General features: G+C 40.1%; 1 protein-coding gene across 1 annotated transcript in view; it reads left to right on the top strand.

Moving 5' to 3' along the window:
* Positions 1-20,627: 20,627 nt before the first annotated feature.
* ATP1B4 (ATPase Na+/K+ transporting family member beta 4) overlaps positions 20,628-25,074 on the top strand; it is a 72,653-nt gene continuing 68,206 nt past the window's right edge. Inside the window, exon 1 of the mRNA XM_082263637.1 lies at positions 20,628-20,894. The gene's annotated coding sequence lies outside the window, so the exon portion shown is untranslated. The remainder of the gene's footprint in view (positions 20,895-25,074) is intronic.

The raw sequence follows: 25,074 nt of genomic DNA on the forward strand, positions 1-25,074 counted from the left end.
GTTCTGGCGTGAGGTCTGGACCTTAATGTCACTTAATTTTCCCGAGGATTTTGGGGAACCCAAGGATGGGGCAAATTCCTATTTATTTGCGGGTGTCCCCCTCCCCCTTGTTAATGGGATGTCCGGTGTCCTGTTTAAGGTATCCGGTGTTCCCCTTGGGGCCTAGGTGGCATGTCTTGCTCCTTTGCCAAACTTATTATTATGTACATGGGCAATGCATCAAAGCACAGGGATTTAAATTTCAGATGGTTGTACTCAGCTCCTTCATTGAAGGGTGTTAGGCACTTTTGAGTACAGCTGAAAAAGAACTTTTAGTGGGGCTTTGGTGCTGTGTACATTTTAAATTGTAGATAACAGCTCTAGCAGCAGTAAAGTTTTTATATGGGCTGACTTTTTAAATTACATCCTGCAGGCACAACACAGAAAGTTGTTTTCATAGGCCTCAGGGTAATCAATAATGTCTAAGGACCCTTTTCTAAAAATCAGGACAGTACTCTTTTTAAAACTTTTTAAATTTCTAGAGGTGTATGGTGTCTTTTTAGGGGTGCTAGTCTTTTTGCAGTGACCTGATATGACTCCTACCTATTTATGCATGGCTGCCCAATTTCTGCCCTCCTATATTTAGGAATATGGCTGGGGTAGGACATGGACTCTCTGCCTGACTCCCCCCGCTTGTCTGGGTCATAACCAACAGACTGGGAGTCATATCTGGGTCTATGAATAATTACATCATATTTAAAATGCCGGAATAATTAAGCATTGCCCTTTTACATGGACACCATGACCGTTTGGAACTCTGCTATTTACTTACTTATGAGTTCCTGTCATGAATTGAACAGTTACATTTTTATTTATTTTTTTTTAATTTTCCACTGCTGGTTACTCGGCAACTTTTTGCTAGAAAAACATTTTTCCTTGCTCAAAACTTCCTAAATTATTGCATTAATCATTTACATTTATCTTTCACATGGTTACTTTCATTACAGTTTACTTTTGATAAGACTTCTGCCACAGTTCTACTTTATTTTGCAGTTTCACGCTACATTCTCTTAACTGATGTGTCCCAATAGAGGTTACTTTCACCTGCTCAAGGAGGTTCCTAATCTCATACTCTCATTTATTTGGAGTGGAGATTGAAACTTTACTAAACTCCTTTTTGCTGAGCCTTCTGGTGCAGTTCCTCACAAAGATACAGTATGATTGGCCATGACAAAAAGTATGTGATTACACTTCCTGACGTCTTTTGGTGTTAGATAAGCTATTGGTGAGTTCATACATACAGGTTGTCCTCTACCCATGTCAGATGCCCTTTATTGGCCCGACTTTCTGAGGATTTTGATATATGACTCTAACCAGCATTTACATATTCCACCATTTCAGACTCAGAGAGGTGTTTCCACACATTTATGATCTGTGCCAAATCTACTGGAGTTGTGGCATTACCACCAGGGACTCACACCTTGCCAGAGTTGGCAGCGTGAACATTACCTGCTATAAACATTTTTAAGGCATTTCTATTACATTCATAATTAATAAAAAAAAAAATCCAAAAAAGTTTTTTTTTTCAAAGTTATTGATTATGTCACATGATCAATATTTATGATTGGCATATGTAAGAAATCAATAATTATCTCAGCAGTGCCTCCATTATATGTAAGAATATTTAATAATAAATATCTCGCGCTCGTACTTATGTCAGAATATTTATACTGCTCTGAATATAGCAGTGTATTTATTTATGGTTAATAAGCAAAGATCTGTGAAAAAGGAGAGTCTTCACCTATTGCCATAAATCAATGTCGTGAATTCTTTTTAATTGATTAATTTCTTTTTAAAAGCATATACCAATCTTAGTGATTTCAGTCTACAGTGTGGAATATATATAAAAATATTTATTCTCAAGACATGCAAACACAATATATGATCAAACAAGAAGTGACACAAAAAGATAACTCTACAAAAAAAATACTAACTTCAGACAATCAATGCAATGTGATGTTTAGCTCAATAATGAAAGTGAAACTAAAGCAAAGTGAAACAAAGTGAAACCAAAACAAAATGAAAGCAAGATTACCATTTCTTCCCAGGTATAGTATAAGCCATAAATTAATGTTCTATATAAACAGACTACAATGGTCTGCGAATCACACGGCCCAAAGTCATTCCACTGCAGAAGGAATGAGAATAAGCCATGCAAAACGGAAGACTTAAAATTGCAAATAATGCACTTAATCTGATATTAATAAAAATGTATAAAAACAAAAATCAGCTTTTTAGAGAAAAATCTACTATGGTTTATACGGCTGGGATTGTAATCTCATTACCCTTAAATATGCAATATAAAACATATAAGGAAAGAATAAACAATTGTTGAATAAAATCAAATAACATAGCAAGGCATAATTACCACACTTAAGATAGTGTTACCAGAGTCCTAAGATGGATGCCAGTCTTAAGATGGTGGATTCCCTTCAAGTTTCAGATGAATGATGGACCAGGGAGTATGTCTGGATGAGTCTTTCGAAAAATGTAATAGCGTGTGTGGTGTAAGTGTGAGGTGTGTTGTCAGTAGTGTAATGTGTCGTGTGTCCTCTCTCTCATCTGGGTTGGTCTTTTATATGGTAAGAACAAAGAGCTATAAAAATTACCATAAGTAAAACCCAGAGGGATGAAACATTATCCCAATTGGTCGGGATATTCTATACCTAAACTAGTGAGGACAGAGACACACCCCTTTTTATAATTAACCCCATACTTGGTCTAATAAAATTAAGGATGATTCCTCTATATGTAAGATTAATCATAAAACACAACATAAAACTTTGTCCAGACTACCAGTACATACATAAATGTCCACCTGTATTTCCATTATTCATCTTGGCAAGTAATGCCATTTCAATAATTATATTATTTAACACAATATAATATTTTTATATTGGAATATCTCAAATTATCTCAAGACTGCACCTGGTATTTCGTCTCCAGAGGGCAGTATTGTACCGTTCATTAGATTTTGTATTTAACATAATTAAAACAATTTGTTATCTGATGACCTATTGACCTGTCGGCTAGTGAAAAGCAATTACTTATTTGACCATGCCAAAGGGCTGTCAGATATAGTCTAGGTTTGGGAATATTTACGACACCTTGAGCACTAAACCAGTCCAAAGCAATCCTTATATAAACACTCCTACCACATGCCTTAACATGAAGTAATTTGTTTTTAAGACGCACAAGTCCTTACACATCATAGAAAAGTATACTTATATATATATATATATTATATATCTAATATTATATAAGTATCAAGTTCACACTTCTATATTAATAAGAATACAATGTATTATCGTTAATATACATCTTACATATGATGATGTTTTCTATAAAAACTTATATGGTTCATCTTTAAATGTCTGCTAGAATATACTGGGGTATTGTCCATTGTTATATACTTATAGACAGACTGAGATATCCCCCTTAACATAGCGTCAGACTGACTAAGTTTTATCTGATCGAGATGTCAAAAGGGATCTTATTTACGATTACATAGAAATACAAAGATCTCTGTTGAAACCATAGACCCTTTGTAAGCCTGTGAGAGACATTTTGTTTAACAAGTATATATATGAACTTTGTTTCACCTTAAAAACAAGATGGACGCCATCCTGTTCAGAATCTCTTATATGCATAATATGAAATATACATGGCTTTTAAAATCATTTTTCTTTTTACCTATTATTATTTTAATAACCCCCAACAGGCCCGACATCATTGCTGTATTGCAAGTGCATTGCTACATTTGTTAATCCCTGTTCATAGGCTGGTCAAGTGTGCTTCATACTTCCCACCACAAGATGGGGATAGCACCACTTTGGGATATCTATCCCAGCTCAGGTTTATCTGTGGTCAGTTGTTCAGTTCAGGAAGTGAGTGTACAGAGAGAAGCACCATGTAGAGGTTAGTGAAGGTCAGTCCTAAGAAGGGACAAATTGGAACTGCTTAAATCAAAGGGTAAAAGCCACCAAACGGCAGCAACTGACCTTTGAGAATAAAGGTGAAGGATTCCTTAGCCACTGGCAACCTCACCAAATTTCACTGGATTCTAAAGGGATCAGAAACAAGTGAGCATTATACTGAACCACAGCCTGAGTCCAGCATTACTAAAACCTATTAACAGTGGATCAGCAGAATTCCTCTATTTACCAAGAGACTGTATTCTAACTGGATGTTTATGCTGCAATCAAAACCAGTCACAGTAAAAGTTGTGAGTTGTACCCTACCACTGTCTACCTCATTCTTCACTATTGCTATTACAACTGGTTGTACCACCATTAACGGTACTGGCGTCACGACAAATACCATCAAGGGACCCAGCCGCCACAAGCACTCTAAACACCCCTGTCATCACGGGCACCTCAACCACCATCTTGGCTGGCGTTTCCCTATCACAGAGCGTGCCCCGGAGGATTTCGTGCTGTCTTCCTCTTCACTGTGCGACCAGCCCAGGGAGGCTTTCTGCTAACCGTGAGTAAACCGATGAACTGTATCATTGCTGTCTCTCATCAGCCCACCATGCACCTCACGTGTCACCCCTGTGGTTCTGGCTCGTCGCATAAAAATTTGGCGTCACGAACAGGATATTAACCCCTGCGCCTTATCTAAAAGACTGTCGCATCAGAATAAGCCCCTTTACTTTATTGAGAGACTGTTTACTTATTGCACACTGTGTGGGGCCACAGAACTGTTTAAACTGTTTCAAAGTCGCATGGAATTGTTATCCCAGTTATCGGCATAAAAATCGCAGCATCCAAAGAGAGGAAATCAGACATTTGTGTGTCAACAAAACTGCTTGCTGTATTTGAATTGACTGTTTCTATTCACTTAAAATGGCTGCCGGAGGCCTTCTTGTTCAAAAATGTCTGTGCCATCACTGTGAATAAGTTAGTGACACCCCCTGAAGAGCGGGAAAGTTTGGTGCCACCCATTTATGCAAAATTGTCCGGCCAGCCCGCCCTACCTTTGCTGTGTCAATCCTGGGAGGAGAGTGTGACACGCGCACGCCCCAGAAGTCGCGATACTTCGCATGCGAGCAAAAGAAGAGAAAATAATCGCATTGCTTGCCGTCCGAGCAGTAATCGCAACCTGTCAGCTGCCTCTACTAACTATAAGGAGCACTGATAGCCGGAACTCTGCCAGAGACCCAAAATCAACATTGCTGCAGCATTGTATTCAGCTGACATTAAATTCTTAAAGGGCCATACACCCGCAAGGCAGCGGTCGCCCATAGCAACACCGCACAAAAAGTGTCTAAAAACGCATTTACTTAACTATAATTCACCTGCTGTCACCATGTCTGTGCAGGAAGATGACGTGCAGCCTGACCTCAGCGGACCCCCTGCAGCAGTCGGTCCCAGCGCAATACCAACCGCTGCAGCACCAAGCTTAATGCCTTTAACCATGCCTTATTATTTTGGGGCCCCCTGGTTCCCACGATATTCTGGAGAAATTCATACTTTAAGGGACTTTAAAGAAAAAATTCTTGCTGTGTTCAGATTGTACCCTGTATCCTCAGAGCAACAGATGGAGATCCTGTATCACAGCTGGTTACCCCTGCTAAGTCTTTACCTATAGTCAGTCAGGCAACCCAAGCTCCAGTTCCTGACGCAGTTGCTGCCTTGACTGAGCAAGTCCATTTCCTGACTAAAAGTCTGGAGAAAGTCCACCAAAAGTTGGAACAATGGGAGAAACCATTAATGCTAGAGGATGAGAAACCTGTGTCCAGAAGACTCTTCCCCTCTAATTATAGAGAGACTTATTCCAGAAATTCTGGCGGACGCCCCCCTGACCGCACTAGTACCCCTAAGCGGCCAATCTGCACGTACTTTCACAAACCAGGCCATACAGAAGCAACCTGCTGGCAGTTAAACGGGAAACCCCCGAGGCCAAGGACCACCCCTCGGGAGGTAAACCAATAGGTCCAGAAGATCCCCACTGGATGCCAAGATATGTAGGATCCCGTCCTGAAGTGGAACTTCAAATAAATGGAGTTCCTTTTGTTGCCCTAGTTGACACCGGATCCCAAGTCACCACTATTCAACAAGCAGCCTTTGAAAAATACTGGGATCAAAATCAGCTTACCCAGCCTCCAGAATCCTGGCTGAGTCTCATAGCCAGTAACGGCAAACCCATACCAGTCCATGGTTATTGGGAACCTACCATTCAAGTAGGAGGAACTACACTACCTCGACAAGGCCTTATTGTGGTACGAGTCAGAGACAATAACCCTAACCCTCCAATAGTCCTAGGAATGAATGTCCTCAGGAACTGTTATGTTGAGATGCTAGAAGCCTTGCACCAGTTAGTGCCTACTGCCTCTCCTGATTCTAAGAAGGTGATCCAACAAACCATCCGTGTACTAAATGCGCAACAGAGATTCACCAACAAAAAAGGAGAAATTTGCTGTGCCCGCATCCTGGATAAGCAACCTGTGATCCTCAAACCCAACACCGAAACTCTCTTGTGGTGCCGAGCTGTAGTCGGAATTCAAGGTCAAGACTACCAAGCCCTGGTAGAGCCTGTTGTTTTGGAAGACTATCCTCTAGTTAGAGCTGCAAGGAGCCTAGTAACCGTCTCTGAAGGTAAAGTGCCTATTCGACTCCTAAACTTGAGTGATAGCAGTATAACACTAACAAAACATCGTCCTATCGCACAGCTAATCCAAGTCACTTTTCAAGATGTCATCAGTGTGGCTACAGCTACCACAGAGCAAATTACCAAGAGACAGAACCCACAGGACCAAAATGTAAACACATCCTGGTGGAAAGAACTTCATGTGGGAGATGCTTCCACACCAGCAAACCAAATTGAGGGAGTACTAAAAATTGTGAAGGAGCTTCACCATGCCTTCAGTAAGCATTCCACAGACTATGGAGAAGTGGATATCATCAAGCACTCCATCCCTACAGGTTCACACCCACCGATCAAGGAAAGATATCGGCCTATACCACCAACTATGTACCAATCCGTAAAGCAAATGATCCAAGAGATGAAAGACTCCAATGTCATTAGGGACAGCCATAGTCCATGGGCTGCACCTCTAGTTCTTGTCCGTAAAAAGGATGGTAACATCAGATTCTGTGTGGATTACAGAAAAATTAACCAAATCACCCACAAGGATGCTTACCCTTTACCACGCATAGACGAATCTTTGACAGCTTTAGGATCTTCAGCCTACTTCTCAACCCTTGATTTAACCAGTGGATACTGGCAAGTACCAATGGCACCTGAAGATCGTGAGAAGACTGCATTTACCACCCCTATGGGCCTATTTGAGTTCAACTGCATGCCTTTTGGACTTTGCAATGCGCCCGGAACTTTTCAAAGATTAATGGAGCGTTGCTTAGGACACAAAAATTTCGAAACCGTCCTGTTGTACTTAGACGATGTCATCATCTACTCCAAATCTTATGAAGATCACTTGAAACATTTGGCCGAAGTTTTTCAAGTCCTCATTAAACATGGACTCAAAGTCAAACCATCTAAGTGCTATCTACTGAAGTCAGAAGTCAAATACTTAGGGCATATTGTAAGCTCTGAAGGTGTTAAACCGGATCCAGAGAAGATAGCCGCAGTCCGAAATTGGCCTACTCCTACTACAGTGAAAGAAGTGAGGAGTTTTCTCAGTTTCGCAGGATACTACAGACGCTTTATTCCTCATTTTGCCCAAATTGCGGGGCCAATATTAGAACTTCTGAGAGGACATCTTAAGAGGTACCAAAAGTCTCCAATACCAGTTGAATGGAACACAGAAAGAGAAATTGCCTTCCAGCTCCTAAAGAAGAAGTTGACAGAACCACCAATCCTAGGCTATCCAGATTACCAGCAGCCATTTCATCTTTACACAGATGCTAGTAAGAAAGGTCTGGGAGCTGTCCTGTCACAAGTACAAGAAGGTAAAGAAAGAGTTATTTCCTACGCTAGTAGATCTCTTAGAGGTACTGAAAGAAATGACCAAAACTATAGTTCCTTCAAATTGGAATTCCTCGCACTCGTGTGGGCTGTTACAGAAAAATTTAAAGATTACCTTGCCGCAACACCATTTGTGGCCTTCACAGATAACAACCCGCTAGCACATCTTAATACCGCTAAGCTGGGAGCATTGGAACAAAGATGGGCCTCACGCCTAGCCAACTACGATTTCACCATAAAATACAGAACCGGAAAAGCAAATGAAAATGCAGATGCATTATCCCGTCTGCCTACCCAAGAAGACCCTACTACACAGGAAGATGTTTGGGAAGAGGTAGAAATGCCAGCTTTTTACAAAAAATTTGCCCAACAAGACATTATCACCATCAAAGGAAGAAAAGTTCTTAACCTTCAACAACAAGTGGATCCAAGATCCCAAGTGGACAAAGAAAGGTGGATCAAGCTGCAAAATGAAAGCAGAGTGTTGGGAGAACTGCAAGATTTCTTCACCAGTGGGAGAACACCTGAAAGAATTCGCAGAAGAAATGCTGATCCAGAATTGTCAAAACTATGGAGGCACAGAAAACATCTCTTCCTACAGAAGGGCCTACTATTAAGAAGAACTTTAGACCCAATTACCTGGGATCGTCTATACCAAATCTTAATACCACGCCGAGATGCAAGAATCATTCTTGAAAAGTATCATGACCAATCAGGACACTTTGGCGTGCAGAAGACAGAAGCTACCATCCGTAGAAGATTCTATTGGATTGGGATGAGAGGAGACATTGAAAAGTGGTGTCGAGAATGTTCCACCTGTGCTGTTGGAAGAAATGAAAAACATGATCAAAAAGCACCCTTACATCCCATTGTAAGCCAAACACCGCTAGAAATAGTTGCAATTGACCATGTGAAGCTGGAACCAAGTCGCTCAGGTTACACATACGCCATGACCATCATTGATCATTATACCAAATTTGTTGTAGCCGTACCTGTCAAGGACTTGACTGCTAAGACAACTGCAGATGCCTTCTGGAAACATTTCCTATTGCCATATGGATGCCCAGAAAGAATCCTTACAGATCAGGGATCTGCCTTTGAGTCGCAACTCTTCAAAGAACTGTGTACACTTCACAATTGTCAGAAAATCAGGACCACAGCCTACCACCCCCAAGGGAATGGGCTTTGCGAGAAAATGAACCAAACTTTAATTGAGATGTTAAGAGCAGTACCACCTGCTACAAGAAGTGATTGGCCTACTCTATTGCCTCAATTGATGTACACCTACAATAACACCATTCACTGTTCTACTGGGTATACACCTTACTATCTCATGTTTGGCCGACAAGGTAAACTACCTGCTGACCATACTTTGGGCATACAAGTGCCTGATGCAATCAACCCTCTACCAAAGACTGAATGGGTGAGTGAGCACCAAAGACGTCTAATTGATGCACAAGAAATTGTTCAACATCGCATGGAACATGCTCATGAAAAGCAACAAAAAGATTATAACCAATCTGCCAAAGCAGAACCTCTCAAAATTGGTGACCACGTGTGGTTAAAAAACGACCATCGCACCAGCAAGTTAGATAGCAAATGGGAGAGAGAACCTTACACCATTACAGCTATTCTCAATCCAGAGACTCATACTTATGAGATCACTAAAGAAAACAAATCACGTGTAGTACATCGCAATCGCCTTAAGTTATGTCTCAAGGAAAGTACTCAAGAAGAAACTCTTCAAGAAGAAGCTGTCCAAGAGGAAACAAAATCCATAGAACCAGAGCCTACAAAATCATCTGATTCAGAGAATCCACTACAGTCCTTTGGAAAAGCATTATTAGACTCTGATCCTATACAATGGTTCCTTACACCATGGCTCAATATCTTAGTGCCTGCCAAGACCAATACAACCGCACTTCAACCAGAGGAGCTATCTCAAGAAGTGTCTACTACAGCTCAAGAGATACCAAGTTCCCTTGAAACAAGGCCTGTAGAAACTCAGCCACTACGAAGATCCGACAGGACTACCAGAGGACAACCACCTGTCCGTTTTAAGGATTTCCTACAACCGCAGCCGAGAAGACAACTACCAGCCCTGCCATCTCATCGTTGAGTGCATCCTTACATTGTCTGGAGTTCCAGAGTGAGAAGAAGACTTACTTGTGATGTCATGTTCATTTCCTTTAAAGGACTTTTTAAAAGGACTACTTACCTACTGTTTTGCAACGTTCAAGCTTGCACCCGGAGATAGACTTTCACGTACCTGAGCCTCCGTGATATTCGTCTGTTGACATTTTCCTGTGCCCAGGGAACGGACTCATACCCTGTGAGCCTCCTGAGATGTTATTTTTGTTTTGTTTTTCCTTTTTGCATCTCATCGTGGACTATTCTGGTTTTGCCATATATCACCAGTCTTCAGAGGAAAAACTACACCCCTTTTTGACACATTTCGTTGTTGCCTGAGATATGTTTGCCTAACCCATTTTACTTGCAGATACAAGAAGTACAAGAATGGGGTTATGTTGTTATTTCCTATGCATGCATGCTTTTCCCTTTCTCTTATATCTTACAGGAAGACACAACATCGAGTCAAAAATGTGTCGAGGTCGACACACGTTTTACCATGGGGGTATGCAGCGTCCCACTCAGGACATGTGGGAACTGCAAATGCATTACTACTTTGTCATTGCTGTATTGCAAGTGCATTGCTACATTTGTTAATCCCTGTTCATAGGCTGGTCAAGTGTGCTTCATACTTCCCACCACAAGCACCACTTTGGGATATCTATCCCAGCTAAGGTTTATCTGTGGTCAGTTGTTCAGTTCAGGAAGTGAGTGTACAGAGAGAAGCACCATGTAGAGGTTAGTGAAGGTCAGTCCTAAGAAGGGACAAATTGGAACTGCTTAAATCAAAGGGTAAAAGCCACCAAACGGCAGCAACTGACCTTTGAGAATAAAGGTGAAGGATTCCTTAGCCACTGGCAACCTCACCAAATTTCACTGGATTCTAAAGGGATCAGAAACAAGTGAGCATTATACTGAACCACAGCCTGAGTCCAGCATTACTAAAACCTATTAACAGTGGATCAGCAGAATTCCTCTATTTACCAAGAGACTGTATTCTAACTGGATGTTTATGCTGCAATCAAAACCAGTCACAGTAAAAGTTGTGAGTTGTATCCTACCACTGTCTACCTCATTCTTCACTATTGCTATTACAACTGGTTGTACCACCATTAACGGTACTGGCGTCACGACAAATACCATCAAGGGACTCAGCCGCCACAAGCACTCTAAACACCCCTGTCATCACGGGCACCTCAACCACCATCTTGGCTGGCGTTTCCCTATCACAGAGCGTGCCCCGGAGGATTTCGTGCTGTCTTCCTCTTCACTGTGCGACCAGCCCAGGGAGGCTTTCTGCTAACCGTGAGTAAACCGATGAACTGTATCATTGCTGTCTCTCATCGGCCCACCGTGCACCTCACGTGTCACCCCTGTGGTTCTGGCTCGTCGCAGTAACACTGTTAATATACAGTACTCCCTCAGTCCATTTACTGTGTTCGCTAAAGAACCCACACAGAGGCCACTTGTAGTTCAACTTCTTCTTTACTGAATAATTGCAGTATACAACAGTCATTCAGGCATTGGGGCCAAACACAGTTCAAAAGAAATGGATTCTCTCCATAAAACAGTTATCCGTTGCATTGGGCTGGTGAGATATCCCTTGAGCCCATTTCCAGAGGAACCCCTCCAGGAGAAAGAAAGGGTAATGTCTCAGCTCATAGATGTTGCTCCCCTTCATGGTTCTCCTTCCCATGGCCAGCAACCTACTCTCTCTCTAGACTCCTTCCACCTTATATAAGGGCTCCTGCCAGACAGGAAGTGGACTCACTTTCCTTCCTGGAACATACTCTTAAGTGGGCCCAACCCTAACCTACCTACAAAGGCATGACTGCCAGAATTGGTAATAAGAAACTAACCAATCTATTTTACTTTATCACAGAATGCCACAATAGAGAGAATGGGAGAGAAAGAGGAAGTGAGTTCCCTGGGGATCCACAATATTCCAGTCCATTTGATTGCCTGAAGTCCCACTGGGATCCAGTTATACCCTTGACAGTGTGTCATAATACATGTCCTATGTAAGTTAATTCTGTGATATTAATATTATTAATGATAAATTGTATATAAAATGTCACATCTGTAATGTAATGTAAAATAAAATAATAGATAATTATCATCATTTCTGTCTGAAGAAGCAGAGTTTATCTGTAAAATGTCACAGTTACATCCACTATCCATTTGAAAAATATGGGGTATAATATGTGATAGTCATTTGATGTACAGTATGTCCTACATTGTTGAACACTGAATAGCTGAATATTAGATGGCATGCATAGGATAATATTTACAGACACCATCCTGCTGAAAATGTTGGGGTATATTCTGTGTTAAATATCCTAGAATATTAGATGCCGCATAGCTCGATGGTGGATGGTATGCATAAGGGAATATTCTTTTGTAAATTAAATATTATTCTTTTCAAATATTTTGCATTTATTAAAAGCCTTTTTGAGAGTGAAAGTTTTATGTGAATGTTAAAAAGAAAAGGTATATGATTTTAGATAAATGACTGAATAGTGCATGGAATATAACGGTCGACACCGTAAAATCCCAATTTGTCTTTTATAATAGAGGACTTGTCAAAAGCTGTGTATGAGTTTATTTACTTTCCCTTTTTTTGTGAATGAGTAGGGGTACTATGTATTTACATTGGGGAGCGTTATCTGGGAATATTGTCAAATAGTACTTCCAGAATATGAAAAGGCCTCTAATCCACAGACCCACATAACCACTGGGTAAGGGTTGTAGGTAAAAGGCCAGGGGTGTCCCCCCTGGTAAAATACCCCCACTGTGTTGAAGGCATTTGACCTGGTATGGTTCAGGAGGGGCGCATATTGTCACCCCCTTCTTTTTACATGTCCCTGTATGTCGTATTGGCGTGCATGGACATTCCAGCTGGAGGGGATCTGTTCTCTGTCTATTGATGACCCTGAATTTACCATCTCTTGAGAGTTGCTAATTATCATTGCTGTGTCTTGGAAATAAAGATATACACTTAGAGGTGCTTTTCTGTTTCTTTTATATCCTTTCCTGGCCTGCCAAGCTGCATGCTCAAATAAAGGTCTAGTATGGACTTTTTTGGAGGGACCCAACACCAGACCGGAATTGTCCCTAATTAATATTAATATCAGGCCATCATCTAAGATAAGGGTCTGGATTAAGTGAAGGAAATATCTCACTGTTTGTTTACAAAGAAAAGTAATCAGCTGAAGCTGTCATTTACCAGCAACTTAAACAGCATTTCTTTCTTTGTAAATGTCATTTTTTTCTGTAGTAGCTTGTGTACATCATACAAATATTTTGTGTTTAATTATTGCATTTAATTATTGCCCTGAAAGCATTTTTAAAAAAATTGTGAAATTGAAAAACTTTTTGTTTTTTTGCATAGGAATTGGCCATTACTGTTTGTTTATTTGTTATTTTTTTTAATCTTTTTTAACAGATTAAAGATGGGGTTGTATTGAAAAGTGATAAACTGAGGATTTAGTATCCGGTTGCCTTTTCTATGACTGATACGTTTGTCTAATAAATGGCTCCCCCTTGTGATTCAAAAAATATCAACACCATTTGCAACTGTTATGCTGTTTTCTAGTTCTACCCAGCGATAGTTGATATTGTTTAGGGAAATAGGAAAATATTTAAATACATATTTCTGTATTATCAAAAAATATTTAATCAGTTAACAAAACTTTTCGAGCATAAGGCTTCTTTCACACAGAAAGCTCCGCTGCGGCACTTTTTTTTTTTTTTTTCATGGAGCGGACGACATGTCATCCGCTCCGTGTGCCCGCATATCATCCCATCCGTTTGCGGATGATATGCGGACATAATGTAAGTCTATGGCATTGCGGATGTTAGCGGATGACACCGCTGACATCCGATTTTCCTTCCTTTCCGTTTTTTACACGGATGAAAAAATAGGGTTCTGTTCTGTTCCAAAAAACGGAACAGAACTGAAAGGAAGAAAATCGGATGTCAGCGGATGGTATTCCGCTGACATCCACAGTGCCATTCACTTACATTATGTCCGCAAATCATCCGCAAAAAAAAAGGGTGATTTGCGGACAAGCGGAGCGGCCGTGTGAAAGAGCCCTTAACAAAGCAGCAAAATAATATTGTACTTTGGCAAAAGTATTTTAAAATATTTAGCATTAAAAATAGCATTTGCAGTATTTACAATAAACGCATTCGTAGATTTTTAGAGAACACTTCACAAAACATTTACAGGGTGTTTTTCATTGCCTCCAATTTAAAACACATGTGTCAGGAAGATTTAACTGCAGTGAATATTTGGTGAATGCCACGCTCACTGCTTTATAAATATTCCCCCTGAAGTAGATTTAAACCCAAACACTAAAATCACATGATTCTCATCAATCTCTCCGGAGTTCCAGACCTTTTATCGCCTCCCCAGCCACCTTCTGGACAATCCCCTCCAGGGATTGGCTAAGGCATGATAAATATTCAGGCTGGTCATTTGCCTCTCCCAGGCCCATATTTTGGAAACGTCTTCCATAAGCAGGGGGATGCAGTCAAACTCCCAGCCTGTGAAACCTTTAACAGACCAGAGCAAACAACCACTGCTCCCTTGACTACAAAAGTAGCCAAAAAGCTAAGTTTTCCTAGCATCCTACATTAGGAGGGTGCAACACTCACATAAGCTTTAAAATGCTAATGTAATTCTGCAGTTGTTTTATTCTTTTTATTTATGAGAATCTCATTAAAAATACTAGGTTATCCTTCCATGAAAGTTCTTGTCCAGACACTACCTGTTATGGGGTGACAACTGTCTCCTAATTGTGCCCTGTGGTTTCGCCCTGTCACAAGACCCCCCCCCCCCCCGGATGGAGGCTATATGAAAGTCAGTCCAGAATAATGATTTCAAAAAAGTAAAAAAAGTCACCGCTAGAGAAAGACAACTTACTGGCAGCTGACATAAAGGGTCAATATACAAACCTTCAATGTAGACTCTGTGCATAATGGAATGTTCAAAAGCGCATAATATAAAATATGTGAACAAAATAAAAACATATGTGAACAAATTAAGTTTTGTATGAATATTAATAATATAGCATCCCCAAAGTGAAAATATTATAGTCCACCCCTGGAGTGAATAAGTTACTCTTCCAAACAATCCTTGCATTATGATCAGATAAAGTCCTGTTAAAACCAAGTCTTGTTGTTATATTCTCTACACTTCCACCATCAAAGAAAAGTGCTGAACCCAGGGTGTCGCCTTAGCCAACACCACTCCACACTCACCAGATGTCAAGCTGCATGACGCAGCAGCCTTGCATATATAATACAGAGGAAAAGCTATCTTCCAAACTACCGAGCCTTCAACCTTCACTGCATAAGGGCTCCCCAGTGACCTAATAGACAAAAAAATGGCTGGCGATTTCGGATGCGAAAGCATCAACACGTAATTCTGGTTTTAACTGAACCTTAGTTGATCATAATACCAGGATTGTTTGAGATACTATATTTGTATTCATACAATGCTTCATTTGTTCACATATGTTTTTAATTTGTTTACATATGTTATATTATGCACTTTTAAGCGAAGCAATATACACAGAGAACAATGATTTGCAGCTAATGCGTATAGACAGAAAGTGGCTGGAAAAGACCGGAAGAAATCAGCAGCATTGAGATGGAAAGTGTTAAAATGTTTAAGATACAGTGCTTCAGAAAACTAAATGATAGGGTTAGATCCACTTTAACAGCGAAGTGCTAGTAACAGTGGCATGTAATAATAGACATTGAATGAGCATAAGTTAGCTTTCGACAGTCTAAATATACTCTACAGCTAAAACCTGAAGGTAGATTGGCTGCTAGGGATTACTGCATACAACTGCTTTTTCATCTCAGTTATGAAATAAATGGCTCACTGCCAATTGTTTTTCATTACAAATCACCATTCTTCATTTTCTAGAAAAGCTTGCACAAGGTGTTACTAAGTGTATTCCCACTTTTGCAGTCAGATTTGAGAAAAACCAAATATGTTTGTTATGTGTTCCCTTTTACATAGCATACCTTTTTTTTTTTATACTATTTCTTACCTTTTTCAGTTCTGATTTTAAAAATTTCTGGAGAGTGTTTTTGTGCCCACACAGACCACAGCTCATAATAAAAACATGGTAAATAATGTTAAACATTACTCTACAGCCCCCTTTTTAACAATACAAAGCAGGAAGGGCATGTAAGCAAGTAAAACGCACTTAAAATGTAATCAGCAATTTTTTAAAAAAGGTTTAAAATTGTGCTGTATTATTGGGAACATGTAACAAATATCAAGTAAGTGATATCTCAATTTGGCTGCAAAAGTGGAAATACACTTTAACCACTTAAGCCCCGGAAGATTTTACCCCCTTCCTGACCAGGGGGTTTTTTGCGTTTTTTTACTGCGTGACTTTAACGGACAATTGCGCGGTCGTGCGACGCTGTACCTAAACAAATTTGACGTCCTTTTTTCCCACAAACAGAGCTTTCTTTTGGTGGTATTTGATCACCTGTGCGATTTTTTTGATCATGCGCTATAAACAAAAAAAGAGCGTAAATATTGCAAAAATAACAATATTTTTCACATTTTTTTATATGAAATTCCCCCCCCCCCCCCAAAAATGTAAAAATCAAAATTTTTTAACATTTTCGGCCAATTTGTTTTATGCTACATATGTTTGGTAAAAAAAATTGCAAAAAGCGTATTTTGATTGGTTTGCGCAAAAGTTATCGCGTTTACTAATAAAGGGAAAGATTTTTGTCATTTTTGGTTTTTTTTTTTAACAAATAATGGCGGCAATTTGCGTTTTTTTTTTTTTGCGGGACTGCGACATCGCGGCGGACAGATCGGAGCCTTGACTGACATTTTTAACACTTTTGGGGCTACCAGTGACATTACTGCAGTAATCAGTGCTATACATATGCACTGTTACTGTAAAAATGACACTGGCAGGGAAGGGGTTAACTGTATTGGAGAGGGAGGGGTTAAGTGTGTCCTAGGGGCGTGCTTCTAACTGTGATGGGACATGGCTACTACTGTAAAAACAGAGATCAATGGTCCTACATAGTAGAACCGTCTGATCTCCATTTTTACACAGGGGAGAATGACAGGCGGCTTGTTTACATTAGCCACCTGCCTTTCTCCCTCTCTACCGACGATCGCCGTGTGACCGGCGGACATCGGGTCTGGTCACACGCACTGACTCCTTAGTGAAAGAGCCGGGGCGGGCGCACGCCTCAGCGGGCGCGCGCTCGCCCGCTATTGGCTCACAAGCAGGTGACAGGCTAGTGAAGTATATTTACGTCACTTTGCCTGGCCGGGGCTGACCGCCGCAGTATATGTACTTGCAGCGGTCGGCAAGCAGTTAAAGCAGAACTAAACTCTCTCAGTCAAAATAACCTTTTTGTACTCCTTTAGGTATAATAATGTTAAGTATAATATAATTTCTTGTTTTAACCTTTTTTAACATTTCTTCAGTTGCTTCTTGGTTTGTGGCCTACGCCAGTGGTTCTCAACTCCAGTCCTCAGGACCCACTAACAGGCCAGATTTAAGTATTACCTTGGGGAGATGCAGACTAGAGTACTGCAATCACTGAGCAGCAAATTATATCACCTGGGATGTATTTCAGTTATCTTGCAAACCTGGCCCGTTAGTGGGTCCTGAGGACCGGAGTTGAGAACCACTGGCCTAGGCCATTGGTGGTAAATTCCACTTTGTTATATCAAGCTACAGGTAAGCTCATAATAAAGCTTACGTGTAGGTAAAATGAATATCTCCTAAATGTTCAGTGTTTAGGAGATATTTAAGAGAGCAGCAGCTGGTGTGGGCGCGGGATTGACATCATTACGGCACGGCCAATTAAGCGGCTGCAGCCCACTAACCCAGAAGGAAGACCGAGTGAAGATGGAAGCCTCTGCAGTGGGGATAGCGTGCCACTGGAGGGCTTTGTTTGAGGGTAAGTCTTTCATAATGTGCACCCTCCTCCATGCATGCCTGAGCTAAGGAAAGAACAATTTCAGGAAGTAAATACTACAGGAATCATCTGCCCTTACTCAAAATGGCCACAGCTAGATATGCTAAGGGGTGTTTTCCAAAATGATTTCTAAACAAAATAAAGTATAGGGACATGAATGGATGGATGAGCGAATCTGCTGCGAATATTAAAAATTAATTAAGTAACCCTTTCAATTTGTGGCGCTCAGATATATTTTGTTTCTTTAACCACTTGCCGACCGTATACTGTATATATATGACAACAAGGTGGCTCTACTGTGCAGGATCACGTACCCGTTCGTAATTCTGCACTTCCAGGTCAGGAGCGTGCAAGCCGGGGACGTGCTTCAGCTGTAATTGGACACAGCAGGAGCGAGAGAAGCAGAATGGCAGTCTACTTAACAAGGCATACTGCCGTTCTGTGAGAAGGCAAGGTAGTGATCCTGTGTTTCTGTTAAGCAGGAACACAGATCTCTGCCTTCCCACAGTACAAACACAACCCCAGCAGTGAGTAAGCACTCCCTAGAATACATTTAACCCTTTAATCGCCCCTGATGTTAACCCCTTTCCAGCCAGTGTCATTAGTACTGTGACACTGCATATTTTTTAGCACCGATCACTGTATTGGTATCACTGGTTCCCCAAAAACTGTCAAAAGTGTCCCTCAATGTTCCGATTTGTCTGCTGTAATGTCATAGTCTCCCTATAAGCTGCTGACCGCTGCCATTACCAGCAAAAAAATAAATAAACATTCCATAAAAATATCCCATAGTTTGTAGACGGTATAACTTTTGCCCAAACCTATTAATATACACTAATTGGGATTTTTTTTTACCAAAAATATGTAGCAAAATATATATTGGCATAAATATAGGAAGAAATTCTTTTTTTTTAGCAGAATGTAAAAAATATTGTTTTTTTTTTTTCAAAATTGTTGGCCTTTTTTTGTTTATAGCGCAAATAATAGAAACTGCAGAGTCGATCAATTACCACCAAAATAAAGCTCCATTTGTGGGGAAAATGGACTTACATTTTATTTGGGTGCAGTGTCGCACAACCACGCAATTGTCTGTTAAAATTTCACAGTGCTGTTTCGCAAAAAATGGCCTGGTCAGGAAGTGGATAAACCTCCCGGGGCTGAAGTGGTTAAAAAGACTTGTCCATGATGCTGTTAAAAAAATGCTTACTGCATCATAGCTCCCAAATCTAATTTTTTTTGTTCCTCAAATAAAATCAAATTCATACGTCCCTTTGCCCCATTTTGTTTGAAGAATATATCTTTATAAAAATATACTACTTAAAGTGGAGTTCCACCCAAAAGTACAACTTCTGCTCATTTGCTTCCCCTCCCCCTCCAGTGTCACATTTGGCACCTTTCAGGGGAGAGGAGGGAACGGGTACCTCTTTTTGACAGGTTACCTTCCCCACTTCCGGGACACAGTGCCGCGGAGCCGTCCCTTGGAATTTCCGTCCAGTTTCTCCTTCCCCCACCACCGAGCCAATCAGAACGCACAGCGCACTTTGCGCATGCGCAGTAGGGAGCCGGCTGTGAAGCTGAAAGGCTTCTTTGCCGGTTTCTCTTACAGTGAATGGTGGCGGCAACACCTGGTAGCCAATCTGAAAATAAGCTGGGGTGCTGACATCGCTGGCTCCCTTGGAAGGTAGGTTTCTATACATGCTGACTCGGTTCACACTGGGGCGGCACGACTCCTTACTACTTCGGGGGCGACTTGTGCATTCCCATGCACCACGACTTCGGAGCGACTTGCATGGACTTCACATAATGGAAGTCTATGCAAGTTACTCCTAGGTCGCCCCAAAGTAGTACAGGACCCTTTTTCTAAGTCGGAGCGACTTGTGTCGCTCCTATTAGAACGGGTCCTGTAGCAGTCAATGGACCGCGAGGGAGCGCGACTTGTCAGGCTGACAAGTTGCCTGACAAGTCGCGCTAGTGTGGATTGAGACTAAAAGTCAGCAGCTACAGTATTTGTTCCTCAGCAGCTACAGTATTTGTAGCTGCTGATTTTTAATTTTTTTTTTCCACAGCCGGAACTCCTCTTTAATTTTTATAAAGTGTTTGATAGACCTTTCAATCGTCCTCTAAATGATTGTGCTTGTTGTTTTGAAAAGCAGGTATATAAAAAAAAAAGAGGCAATTATAAAAATAGCACTTTTGGATTTAAGCAATCATTTTTGGCATACTGCTTTTCATGGTCCGTATAATAGGAGTGTGACAAGAATATGTCCTCTGCCCACATACTGTATTTTGTGCCAAAATGTGTCCCTCTTATTCATCTCAGAACTTTGGGAGGTATGATTACATAGCGCATTCAAAGTGCCGTTCCACGTCGTGTGTAACCTTTACCAAGCAGACTTTTAATCCTGAACCTGATTAAACCTGTGCTAGCTAGCATAAGTTCAAATTTCTGTCCCAGTCTCACCCTAAAACAGCGATATCAGTGCCAGCCCAGTTATTTCATTTCTGTCTGGGAAATGACAGAGCAAACAACTCTTTTTCTGTCAAGGGTGGATGTGTTGAGATAAAAATAGTGACAATTTTTGAAGTGACTGCCAGCGTGGGACCTTTTGATTGACAGGGACATGTTGCATGTTCTCCAGGATCGGGTCTTCTAGGTGAATGTCCGTTTCAGTCTCCGTCTACAAAATTCGGATTGTGTTCTTCTCCTTTGGAGCTCTTCATTCCAGATTGATGTTAGAAAAGATATGAGATTTGCTATTGCCATTTGACACCACTCAAATTCACTAATCCAGCCTCTGTCAATAACACAGTATAAGGTAACAAATATCTACTTATTGTGCGGAATTTATACTTAAATCATTATAACTTTATCAACTATTACTTAAAACATATGCTAGTAATATTCATTTTATTGCAGAAATCCTCAACCAGGGTTCCTCTTGAGGATGCAAGGAGATTCCTTGAACAATAAGCAATGTTGGATGAATCTCCTTCCTATGCTAACCACCAATACAAGACATGTTTACACTGGCAACTAATAAGGGGGACGCCACATTTTTGCTGTCCGCATTAATTTTCTGTTATTATTATTATTATTTCATTTCAAGTTTATTACTGTATATATGTTTGTATAGTGAAGGAGGATTAAACATTGGGGTTGATTTAGTAAAACTGGAGAGTGCAAAATCTGGTGCAGCTCTGCATAAAAACCAATCAGCTTCCAGGTTTTTTTGTCAAAACTTAATTGAAAAAGCTGAAGTTAGAAGCTGATTGGCTACCATGCACAGCTGTACCCGATTTTGCACTCTCCAGTTTTAGTAAATCAACCACATTGTGTATCAAATATGCTAGGTATGTTATGTTATTCATTCTTATATTTAAAATGTTCTACAATTTAGTGATCATGCTAATATACCGCAAACACATGGCATAATATATTTTAAGAGGGGTTTCTGTAAAATATTTCAAGGGTCCCCCCAGGATAAAAAGTTTGAGAAAGGCTGCTTTAAATAAATGAAATGATAGTGTACTATATTTAGTAATGGAATACAAATATACAAAGCACAGGCTCATACTGATTGTGAAAGAGCTGGACAGTTTATTTTATTTAAAAGTGCTGTAAATCAGCAATTTATAGGAACATAATCAATCTGCAGGTGCCTTGCTATACAATGCTATTGTCAGTGTGCTAAATTGGGAATCATAGTTTACATATTTATATCTGTGTTGTGGGGTAATGTTTGTATTCTGTATATTGAACATTGTTTCATGTATTTTGGGCATGGAGAAAGATAACACGTGGTGTTGATTCTTGCTATACACTTTTACTATTCCCAAGGGACCTGCTTTGAACTAACTTTCATATTATCCAATGTTAACATCTGGGGAACCAATTCTGTTATTCCTTATTGACAGCCTATACAATCTACTGGTAAGCAGTGGTGGACTGCTGCTTGTATTTCAAGCTTCTGCCCAGATATGGGCTATTATTTTTTTTATAAATGTTATTCTTATACTGTATGCTTTACCATAACCAATGTTGCATTAGTAAAGATAACAAAAGTAAAGAAGATAAAGGCAGTTGTCATGCTTTATGCCTAAAACATGGGCAGCATTCATTCAGTTTTGTATTTGGCTCTTAGTACCTTGTAAATACCTCATTAGGGTTAAATATCCTACTGGAAACACAGCTATTGCCAATTTCAATTCCAGTCATTTTTTTATCACCGCAGTTACTGTTCTGTCTCTAGGACAGAAAGCTAGACCTTTCTGCTCCATAAACTTCAGATACTATATTTCTTTGATCTCAAATGTATTAGAACAAGCCAGGTGAAACTACAAATTGATAAAAATAAACATCAATCAGTACAAATTTGCATACAACAAAGAAACAATGATCTATAATACAGGATGGGATAACAAAAACTCACTTCTAAGCTCTCTCAGGGGTGATAGCGAGAGATTGAGGAAATATGCCTTGCTGCCCTGCTGTATCTTCTCAAAATGGTGACTGGTTCACTTCCTTTAGAAATTCTACCCAGAATGCCCAGAATGTTCCTAACAACTTTATTTAACACATTCTGTGAGTTTACAATATGTAATTATTGCAGAACAGTTGAAGCTATACCAGAAAAGAACAGTAGGTGGTGCCTGCGCTCTGCATAAATAACTTGTGTGAATCAAGAAAACCCAACATGTGATTTTAGACAACATAAACACAAGTATACTGAATAGAAGTCTGGTGGATAGAAGAATTACATTACTGGAATTCACTGGTGTAACACTTTACACAAAGTGACCTATTTAGAGAAAGTGCAGAAAAAAGTTCCCCACAAAAATGGAGAAGTTGTCTATGGCGATCAATTGGCCTTCTGGATTCATTAATTAATTATGAAGATGTACTGTATATGATAACAAAGACGAACCCTGATTGGTTACTATGGGTGAGTTTTACACTAAAGCTGGGTATACACGCTTAGTTTTTTTCTGTTTAGTTGGCGGCTTGAATGAAAAAACAAAAAGATTTCCTCATCTACACAGTTGAGGTGGATAGAGGAATTCTCCCCGCTGTCCTATTATATTCTTTTTTTTATTTAATTAATATAATACTTTATCTAATTTTCCATTGATAAAAATTACAGATGTCAACCATAAACATTCCATTACATATTTAATTTCCCCCTCTTTCCCTACTCCCTTTCCTCCCTCCTTCCCCTAGTGCCAATCCCACCCCCCCCCCCCCTAATCTTTTCTACCTCTCCTCCTCCCTCTATCTACTCTACCCATGTCACTGTATATTTCCTAGTTTTCCTAAAATCCATCAATTTTTTCCATATGCTGTTAAGTCCTTCTACACAATCCTCTTCTCTACTACAGAGAATTTCAATTTTATAAACATAATCTATTCTTTCAAACCATTCTTTTATGGTGGGCTACCCTGGGTCTAACACTTTTTTTGGTATCAGTCCTTTCGCTGCATTTATTAAATGTGGTACCAAGGTGCCCTTATATTGTTTTTTTTGTACTATTTGTTTTATGGAATAAACATACCAATGGTTTATTTGGTATCTCTTCTCCTGTAATCTCTTTAATATATTATTGTATCTCTTGCCGATATTTCTTAATTTTAAAACAATGTCCTATTGTATTCTGACACTGGAGACTCCTCTACTGTGAAAATACACTGATCAGTGCTGCAGCCAATTGGCTGCTGCACTGATCGAATTAAAGTTTTAAAACAGTCCCGTTCGACCTCTGTCAAACAGGGAAAACCGCACTCAGATGGAAATTCGTCTGGTTCAGCAGAATTTTGATATGCCTGCACTCACCTTTAGATTCATTTCTTTACCCTCTTGCTGACCACCTGCCGCAGATATACTGCAACAAGGTCGCTCGGCTGCACAAATCACCATACCTAGACGTCGCCCGGCGATTCGCAAGAGGGAAAGCTGATATGCGGGGCCGGCGCCCGCTATCGCCACTGGGCACTCACGTTCACTCCCCAGGGAGACAGAACGGCGGTCTGCCGTTATAAACACAGCAGACCGTTGTTCTGTCAGCAATCAACACAGGGCCTATTTAGGAACACAGGTCCCTGTGTTGATTCCATAAGCCTATCCCCTCACAGTTAGAAAACACCCCCTAGGCATACATTTAACCCTTTGATTGCCCCTGGTGTTAACCCCTTCCCTGCCAGTGTCATTAGTACAGTAACAGTGCATATTTTTAGCACTGATTACTGTAGTAATGTCACTGGTTCCCCCAAAAGTGTCAAATGTCAGGTGTCTGATCGGTCCGCCGGAATGTCGCAGTCACGCTAAAAATCACTGATCGCTGCAATTACTAGTAAAAAAAATAAATGAATAAAAATGACATAAATCTTTCCCCTAGTTTGTAGACGCCATAACTTTTGCGCAAACCAATCAATATGCACTTATTGGAATTTTGTTTACCAAAAATATGTGTCAGAATACAAATTGGCCAAAAATGATGAAAAATTTTGATTTTTAATTTATTTTTATTGGGAATGTTATATAGGAGAAAGTAAAAAATATTGTTTTATTTTTCAGAATTGTTTCTCTTTTTTTGTTTATAGTGCAAAATATAAAAATTGCAGAGGTGAACAAATACCACCAAAAGAAAACTCTATTTGTGGAAAAAAAAGGACATCAATTTTATTTGGGGACAGCGTTGCACAACCGTGCAATTGTCAGTTAAAGTAACGCAGCTTTAAATAGATCCTTGGGGTTCAGAAGCCGTTTTCAACTATCCTGGACTTGTTTGGATCTTTATTAGGTTAAATGATAAGTTCACTTTTTAGAAATAAATAATAAATCCCTTTTTTTTTTGCAGGCAAAAAATTTTGCATTTATTGTTAAATTTTTTTAGTCTCCTGCAGATTTGTCAGTGTATCTGTGTGTCCATACATTCCGCACAGGCAGGTAGATACAATCTGACAAGGAGAATCAATTACTTGTCGTTTATTGAGCTCTACAA

The sequence above is a fragment of the Pelophylax lessonae genome (assembly GCF_965119305.1).
Source record: "Pelophylax lessonae genome assembly, chromosome: 7".
NCBI lineage: Eukaryota > Metazoa > Chordata > Amphibia > Anura > Ranidae > Pelophylax > Pelophylax lessonae.